Source organism: Nanorana parkeri, unplaced genomic scaffold (genome assembly GCF_000935625.1).
Source record: "Nanorana parkeri isolate BGI_ZX_2015 unplaced genomic scaffold, ASM93562v1 scaffold138, whole genome shotgun sequence".
NCBI classification, from domain to species: Eukaryota; Metazoa; Chordata; class Amphibia; order Anura; family Dicroglossidae; genus Nanorana; species Nanorana parkeri.
Window position 1 is genome coordinate 653,831 of NW_017306406.1, and position 10,024 is coordinate 663,854.

The window sequence follows — 10,024 nt, forward strand, 5'->3', positions numbered from 1 at the left end:
TCTCCTCCAGCAGAATCCCCACAATGCCCAGGTTGGATCATTTTTCCCGGCAGCTCACTCGAGCTTGCTTAAGCAAAGGTATTATTTCCTTGGCGTGAGCAATTTCAATTAAGGTTAATTTGAATCTTCAATGTCAGCCAATGTCTTGGCGATATCAAAGCTAGACGCGAGCGGGAAGATTTATTAGACGGCAGGGTTTCTTTTTTTTTTCGTTATTAGTAATCGTGTCTGAAAATCCTTAATCAAATGTAATTAGCAGAAAAATGTCCACCCAAATAAAAAAAAAGCGCTTGTAACCCCTTTACTCCTGAACAATGTTTTGCTCTTGGCGCTCAGGGGCGCCTGAAGGAAAATACACAGCCTGGCCAAAAAAAAAAAGTCACTCTAATATTTCGCTGGGCAGTCTTTAGGTTTGATTACGACACACATTCACCGTGGCATTGTTTGGATAAGCTTATACAATGTCACAACATGTATTTCCATCCAGAGTTGCATTCATTTTTCACCAAGATCTTATAATGATGATGGGAGAGTTGGACCTCTGCGTAAAATCTTCTCCAGCACATCCCAAAGATTCTCAATGGGGTTAAAGGAGAACTATGGGGTCAGGGCTTTTCCCCATAGTTCTCCTTAGGGTAACGGGAGGACACAAACTAGCGTCCTCCCGTCACCCTAAGCTCAGTATACCCTAAGCTACAGCTCGCGGTATACTGAGATGCAGCAGCTGAAGCAGATCCCGACAATTATATCTGGATCCGCCCAGCTGCGTGAGTGACAGCTGGCTCTGCCTATCTAGAGGCAGAGCCAGCTGTACTCGCCCCCTTCGCCGTCCGTTCCGCCAGTTAGCGCTGGAGGATCGGGGCAGGGAGGGGGGAATCCAGCCCCTCCCCTGTCATGGCAGAGAGCCGTGACAGGATCGAGAAGTGAGCGAACGCCGGTATGTGTTCGCTCACTTCCCGATCTACTGAGCCGACCTGTGACAGTTTCATTGTCACAGGTCGGCTAGAACTATGAGGATGAGTGAAAAGCACTCACCTCATAGTTCTCCTTTAAGGTCTGGACTCTGTGGTGGCCAATCCATGTGTGAAAAATGTTGAATCCAATTAGAAAAATGTGTTAATCCTAGGTGAAGATTGCGTGAATCATGTGTTAACACTTTTATAATTGGTCCCCTAAGGCCTGGTTTGCATGGACTGTATTGCACCTCTAAAATACTATTCTTGGTGGATTGCTCTCTAGAACCAGTTGAGTGGCAGTTTGTAGGCTTTATTGAAGCAGTAATGCTGTCTCCTGATTGTCCGTTGTGACATACCACGCCTCAATCTCGTGCCAAGCATCTGAAACCCATCAGTCCTACTGGCCTCAATGGTCGCATTTGGGATGCCAAACTTGACATGCTGAGTTAAATTTGCCACATCAAGAAATGAAGCAGAATTGCAGCAGCAGCAAGGTATTTGGACCTGAGTGGCTGTTATTTCAGTTTGTATGTAGGTGGAAACAACGCAGATCAACTACTTCTTTTTACTCCTCCTTTGCCATACATTTGAAATTTAATTTTTGTAAGGAATCAACATGCAAAAGAAAGAATGGGGCTTTTAAGGTACCAAGTGACAAAACCAAGCAATTACAACATGATAAAACAAAGATTCTTTATTATACAAAGGTTAAAACATAACTGAAGTAGAAATGGACAATATGAGGTTTTGCAAAATAAAGGGAATAGCTATGTATATGTTGTAATAAAGTAATGTAGAAGCATCTGCTAAATATATAGAGATTGACAGTTAAGTTTCTTTATTATTTTTCTTCTTCTTTGGGAAAAGTCCCTGATATCTGTTTATACACAGAACGTATGTACGTGTGCTATATATTTATGTATACTGAAATGAAAATATATTAAACATAAAAAATAAAAACATAATTGATATATGCACATTGCAGAATGGAAAAAAAAACAAATTGATCTCCAAATGAACTATTCCAGAACGGCTGTTGTTTTTAAAGTTTTGGAGAGAGCAGGGAAAGATTAACATTAGGGTTGCACCGATACAAGTACATGTACTGATACTTTTCGAGCTACAAAACTAGTCTAGAATAAAAATCTAAAGTTAGGAGGCAGCTGTCATTTGTAAGGAGCACATTGAGCTCCTGGGATTTGTTAGTTGTTATAATGCTTCGTCACTTTATCCAAAACAAAGGGGGAAAAAATTGGATATACCTAAACTGAAAAGTAGGTGTAAACCCAATCACTAAAGTCTCATATAATCTTTAACATGTTAAAGGAATACAATGAGGTGAGTGAAAATCACTCAGCCTCATAGTTCGAGCAGACGTGTGACAATGAAACACATACAGTCGCTCGCTCACTTCTCGATCATGTCCCTGCAGAGAGCCATGACTATGACTCACAGCTCCCTGCAGGGATCCCCCCCCTCCCCTGTCCGATCCTCCAGCGCTGACTGGCGGAACGGACGGGGGAGGGTGCGGGTATAGCTGGCTCTGCCTTTAGGTAGGCAGAGCCAGCTCTCAATCACGCAGCTGGGTGGATCCAGACAGTAATGTCTGGATCCGCTGTAGCTCGCGGTTTACTGAGCTTTGGGTCATGGGAGGACGCTAGTTTGTGTCCTCCCGTGACCCTGGGGAGAACTAAGGGGAAAAGCACTGACCCCATAGTTCTCCTTTAATGTAATTTTAAAAGTAATCTTCACTCTTTCAGTCTGCAGCTTTCATTAAAATTATACCTGGTGATCAGGTATAAGGATCTGCGTCCAGGCACTTATAGAGTGACAATGCTCTGTCCCTTTCTCCAAAAGACTCTGCTGCATTGTCACCCTGTCACATGCACATCCGGAGGCATGGTCCTCTGTTGCCATCATCAGGAAGCTCACACTGAATAATGAAATGTGGATGACTTTGTTTTGAGCCACAAGTGCCTGCTCTCCCCCAACCCCAGGGCACCAGCAACTGACTTTCTCAAATTACTTGCTGCCTATTTTGCGGCACAGGGGCTTGCTTTTCCTAGACATATACCATGGGCTGGAAGAGTTGTGGTGCTACTACCTGAGCATGCTCCATTATGGCTCTGACATCATCTGTTGCTGCATTTAAATTTGGATTGGTGCTGTAGTATAGTATCTAAACCTCTCCGTAATAAAGTATGATATTCATGTTGGTGCTTTGGTAACCTATCCTGACAATATTCTGGTCTGCTAATCTGATAATGACTTGTCTTGTGTTCAGATATCCACTGCTAATATGGTACTTGTTGGAAATACAACAGCTCATTGGGCACTAGATGGCGGTGTGGTGCAGTGTTGGTCTCTATGCTTATGTATGCTTGTCTGCGATACACAGGAAGTTCTATCTGTATATACAGTATGTTTTTCCTCTCTTCTATGCTGTATCCCTGTATACATACATGAATGCAATGTCCTTCTAAGCAAGTACAACTTAATTCAGCATTCCTCAAGATGTACATCACTACATCAAGGGTAGCCAAACTTTGGCCCTCCAGTTGTTGGGAAACTGCAAGTCCCATAAGGCATTGCAAGACTCTGACTGCTACATGTATATTTGCATGTCATGATTTGTAGTTTTACACCAGCTGGAGGGCTGGAGTTCAGCTACACCTGCACTACATGGTCAAAAGTTGTTGGATATCTGACCACCACTCCTACAGTATGTATATGGCCAGAAGTATGTAGTCACCCTTCCAAATGACTAAGTTCAGGTGTTTCCAGTGAAGGGTACTGCCAATTCTACAGCATACAAAGACATTTTAGGTGATTGTGAACTTCCACAATCGTGGTAACAGTTTGGTGAAGGTGCTTTTCTGTCCCAGCACGACTGTGCCCCTGTGTAGAAAGCCAGATCCAGAAAGACATGGTTTGATGGGTTCGTTTGGAGAAGCTCAAATGGCTTGCACAGAGCCCTGACTTCAATCCAACTGAACTCCTTCAGGATGAATTGCAATGCCAACTGTAAGCCCAAACTTGTTATAGAACATCAGTACCGGACCTCACAAATGTTCTTTTGGCTGAATAGACACAAATTCCCACAGACACATTCCGAAATCTTGTGGAAAACTTTCCTGGGCTGGGCACACACCTTACAACCATCGCAAGAATTTGTCTTGCGATGGTTGTAAGGTACTTAAAAAAATGTACGATCTGCCTATCTTGCATAGGCAGATCGTACTTGCGATGATCGCAAGCCATGCTCCCTGAGGGGCGGGCTTCCGATGACCGCAATGCCGAACGGGCAGTGTGCGCTTGCGCACATCGGCCCGTCCGGCTTTTATCTTACGAACATGCTACACACCCGCCGAACATCGTATGATACTCGGCGGGTTTTGAAACATGTTTCGTAAGTTTAAAGTCGTGCGACCTTACAGTAGTAGAGCAAAACAAACGACAAACGCACTCAACAATGTGTTTCTGTACCTTTAAGGAGGTGGGGCGTCCTCCTGACAGGCCTGCACCCAATTTGATATCTTCTGCCCCATGTGCTCCAAGATGGAGACTCTCATAGTTTAGAGTTAGGACCGCACTATAAGAGGTGCCTTGGCGCGGCAGTGCGGCTTACACATCCTTTGCAGAAGACGTGTATCCAAACCTCTGTCATTGTCCTTAGAGGGGGAGACAAGTTGTTTTACATGCTAGTTTGTGAGTGTGCCATGATGCCTTTCTACTGTCTTACAGTAGTAGAGCAAAACAAACGACAAACGCACTCAACAATGTGTTTCTGTACCTTTAAGGAGGTGGGGCGTCCTCCTGACAGGCCTGCACCCAATTTGATATCTTCTGCCCCATGTGCTCCAAGATGGAGACTCTCATAGTTTAGAGTTAGGACCGCACTATAAGAGGTGCCTTGGCGCGGCAGTGCGGCTTACACATCCTTTGCAGAAGACGTGTATCCAAACCTCTGTCATTGTCCTTAGAGGGGGAGACAAGTTGTTTTACATGCTAGTTTGTGAGTGTGCCATGATGCCTTTCTACTGTCTTACAGTAGTAGAGCAAAACAAACGACAAACGCACTCAACAATGTGTTTCTGTACCTTTAAGGAGGTGGGGCGTCCTCCTGACAGGCCTGCACCCAATTTGATATCTTCTGCCCCATGTGCTCCAAGATGGAGACTCTCATAGTTTAGAGTTAGGACCGCACTATAAGAGGTGCCTTGGCGCGGCAGTGCGGCTTACACATCCTTTGCAGAAGACGTGTATCCAAACCTCTGTCATTGTCCTTAGAGGGGGAGACAAGTTGTTTTACATGCTAGTTTGTGAGTGTGCCATGATGCCTTTCTACTGTCTTACAGTAGTAGAGGTCGCACGGCTTCCACACACCTTACGATAATCGTACGATCGCGGGATTTCCCGCGATTATCGTACGATTATCGTAAGGTGTGTGGGGACCTTAAAAGAGTGAAGGCTGAAGGAGATGAAACTCCATGCCCATGGGTATGGAAAGGGATGTCCAAGAAGCTCGTATAGATGTAATCATCAGGTGTGTAAAAATATTTGGCTATATAGTGTATGTATTTCCACTTTACAACTTGCTTGTAGTTCAGCTTCCTTTTAGACATTGTTGCGCTTATTGGCGAGCTGGATCAAACCTAATGCTGGAGTTTGAGCACATAATGACAAAAAAAAAAACCCTCATGATTATGCAATGGTTAGTACGTAGCAGACTTTAGTCTATTTGGATATCATTTTATGTGCTAAGACTTAACTCAACAGAATTCAATTTTATTTTTATTTTGAAAGAATCTATTTAGCTATTCAGTGCTTAACAACATGACACCCTAATTAGTTTTGTCAAGATAGCTTGCCACTTCTCTTTTTCTAATTTAAAAGAGTCTTCTCACTGCAATTTATATTAAAACAACTTCTAATATTAGCAAGCATTAAGAATCCTCACACTTCCTTTGTTGATGAATTGTAAAGACAGAACATTGTGTTCATTTGCATGCCACTTGCTAAAGACACATGATCATGATGTCTCGTCTATGAAAAAAAAAAGCAGATTTTGAGTTACAATTCTCTGATTTGCTGAATTTTCTTTGCATGGACCTGCATTTTGTAGCGCAAAATTCCATAATTGTATTAATTCAATCGTTTCCCACAAGATGCCCTCAGTCTTCTGGTTTGAAAGGCAACCAGCATTAAACTCACTTTCTCTAAGTCCAGGCTGTCATGGACATACCCCTAGCCTGTAAGGCTAGGTTCACACCTAGGTGATTTGTCACCTGATATCGTGCAGAACACAGAGTTGCATTGAAGTCAATGGAGGCTGGTCACACCTTTTGCGGTTTGTCGCGCGGAGAAAATTGCCTGTCATGCAAAAAGGTCCAGGAGCTATTTTCGGGCGGTTGTCGTGCGGTTTGGGTCCCATAGACAATGCATTGAAAACCGCGCGATAACTGCACGGTTTTCAAAGAACAGTCATGCAAGTGCAAACGTGCAAGATCCGCGCGAAAACTGCTCACCAGTTCAATCGCCTATCTACATATAGACTTAACTTGGTCCATGACTACGCCTTATCACCACCTTTTTCTGTTGACTTGTACTGCGCTTCTGTGCCTTGTCTCCAAAATCATCTGTCAACCAAAAGCTACCTAGTATTGTCACATAGAGAAACTGACACAGAGGTTAGTGGACCCATTGTATCACCAGAGGCGAAAGCTGACTAACGGGCATAAAACATGCAAAATTGTTGGATGTGTCAGAGCAAACAGAGATTGGCAGAGTCAGATGATTGATGGCTAGTTCACATCAGTCCCAGTGCGTTCCTGCCCAACTGACTTCAATGCACCGCCACACCCCCTGCCACCCCAGAACAAAGTGAGCCAGCCGGAATGCGATCCAGTGCGTTCCCGCACCAATCGGGCTGGAACACACTGAGGCTGGTGTGAAATAGCCCTTATGTCCAGATCAGGCTCAGACAAACTGATCCTAAACAGTCCAGGTTCCAGATAGGTAGACAGAGCAATGATTTGCAATGACAGTGGTTATAGACCAATGATCATGATGAGCACATACAAGAACTCTAAACAATCAAGGGAGTAATTAAGGGCATGGGCAGGCAGACTAAACTTTTGATCAGGAACAGGCTGAACATCTAGCAGTCTACTACATGATCATTGGTCTATACAAGAACTCTAAACAATGCATGATACAAGAACTCTAAACAATCAAGGGAGTAATTAAGGGCATGGGCAGGCAGACTAAACTTTTGATCAGGAACAGGCTGAACATCTAGCAGTCTACTCATGGAGTACCTAATTAGTGTATCTATCGCCCACTCTGACTGCCTTTAGGTGATCCCTTAAGACTCATCTCTTCAAGGAAGCCTTTCCCACCTCAACCTAACCACTCCACCATCACGCGCTGTACAATATAAGGAAGACATTACAATTACAATACAATTCAAGACTGGATGGTAAGAAGGGCCCTGCCCCTGAGGGCTTACATTCTATAAGGGAGTGGCAAGTGATACATGAGGTGGTAGCTGTGTGGGGATGAATTGTTTGAGAATGTGATGGTTCAGTGATTAGTTTGAGGTGGGATAGGCTTCCCTGAAGAGATGTGTCACTAGGGATCGCCTAAAGTCAGTCAGAGTGGGAGATAGACGGACAGGTTGGGGTAAAGAGTTCCAGAGGATGGGAGAGGCTCTAGAGAAGTTCTGGAGGCAAGCATGGGAGGAGTTGGCGAGGGAGCTGGAAAGCAGGAGGTCTTTGGAAGAGCGGAGGGGATGGTTAGGGTGATACTTTGAGACAAGGTTGGAGATATAGAGTTGTGAATGGCTTTAAAAGGGACTGTTAATATTTTGAATTCTATCCTTTGGGCTATTGGAAGCCAGTGGAGGGATTGGCAGAGGAGGGTTGCAGACACTGAGCAGTTGGTCAGGTGAATGAATCTAGCAGCTGCATTCATGATAGACTAAAGGGGGGATAGCCTGTGTAGAGGTAAGCCAATGAGGAGGGAGTATTATTTTAATAGAAAGCTGCAGATTTAAAAAAAAGTGTAAAATTACTTTGTAAACTACATTTACATTTTAAAGTTTGTATTAAAGTTTAGCAATTGAGTTGACTTGTACTTCAAGTGACAACATGCCTTGTTTAGCATGGGTTATGTCAATGTTTTAGCGAAAGTGGAGTTTTCATTTAAGCCCGGTTGTTAGAATTCATCTGCGTACCCTGTGACGAGACCTCAAGCAAACCTAGTCATTTAGATGTCATGGCGGTAATGAAGGAGAAGGGATACACAGCTAGTTAGTCTAATGTAAATTCAATGTGTAATTAAGTCTTCAGGTTTAAAGCAATCTAGATCAATACTCCTCAGCTTCAAGGCATTTCCTTCTCTATTCTTCAACTTTTGTTGGCTTTCAAAGTACATCCAAATGTCATCAGGGTCGAGAGAGCGTTGCCTATCGATGGTTTGTGCTGTCAATAAAGTTTGATAATTGGTTGTAAACTCATTAATTTCCAGCAGAAAGGATATACTGTATACTAAAGCATGATACAAAGTGCTGTGGGCGAGGTTTTTTAAGTTCCTATATAATGGCTTGACTATCGGCTCAAAGTATTTGTCTTCAGCTGTTTCTATACAGAATTAAAGCCAATCTGCTACCAATCTTACCATCAGGCAGATTTAAAGAAGAACTCAAGGCGAACAAAAGACTTACCGTTTCAATGGGCCTACACCCGCTGTGCTGCCTCCTGCAGTTGTATGGACAATGCAGTTGCATTGGTATTTGTTTATTGTGTATTGCCATAGATATTGTTCTGTGATGCTGCCATCTTGTGGCCGTTTCTATGATGTCATGTCGTCCTTCCTCAGTATGAGCTTCTACTAACATAAGGCAAGACATGCACATGAGGTGAAGAGAGAAATATTCCTTTTGACCTTCAAATACAAACACCTACCACATCCTATTGTTTGCCAGAATCCTGCTGCATGCAATAAAGATTGTTGTTGATGCAAAATATTTGGAGAGTTCAGCTATCTGCAGGGCTGGATTTTCCACAAGGCCATCCAAGGCCTCCCGACCTCAGGGCAGCAAGGAGTCGAAGGGCAGCAGGGGTGTGGAATTCCAATCTCCCGGGACATGCAGTTCCGGGCGTCGGGCGGGTAGTTGTTTTCTAAATTTAGCTCTGCTTTGGGCAAGTAGAGCTACATGTACAGCGGGAAAGCCGCCGCTTGTTTTGCATAAGTGATCCCGGCGTTGTCGCAGAGATCACTTGTATGCAGCCTGCATACAGGGGGGCGCATTGAGGAACCTGACATTGGGGCAGCAGAGAGAGTAAATCCGGCCCTGGCTATATGATGATCTGTGGTGATTGTATCTGCTACATACAGTCCAGCTACAGAGGTCTCGGGAGGGGATACATCACTATCACAACAATTGGAGTCATAATACCTGCATTGCAAGGCTTAAGTGCTCATGCTGTCTGGGGGGCGTAAATAAAGCTGTATTACCCACCTGATCCTCGGTCCTGCTAGCTCCCTCTGGGCTGTTAGAATGACCATGCAGCCTCTTTTCCACTGGTCTCCGGTGGGCTATGGACTGCTGACGTCATCATGTCTTATGCAGGTCCATTGACTTGCAATAGATGTGAGGCCACAAAAGGGGGGAGCAGAGGGGGAGAGAGGTCTTGTCGATCGAAGTTCAGGTGAGTAATTCTGCTTTTTTTGAGTCCCCTAAGACAATGTAAAACAAGTAATAACAGCAGATGGTTCTTGCTTTGAGAGTGAAAGATTGTAGGCAAGCTGGATTTACTCTCTCTGCTGCCCCAAGGCCAGGTTCCGCAATGCGCCCTCCTCCCCGCCAACCCCCCATCATTGGAGAATGGCAACTGCATGGCAGGGGCGGCAAGATTCGTTTTATTTTTATTGTATCTTTATTTTTTTATTTGTTTATCTTATTGTTTACTTTTTTATAATTTTTTTATCTTATTATTTTTTATTTTTTTTATAATGATTTTCTTATTATTTTTAACTTTTTATTATTATTTTTCACTTTTTAA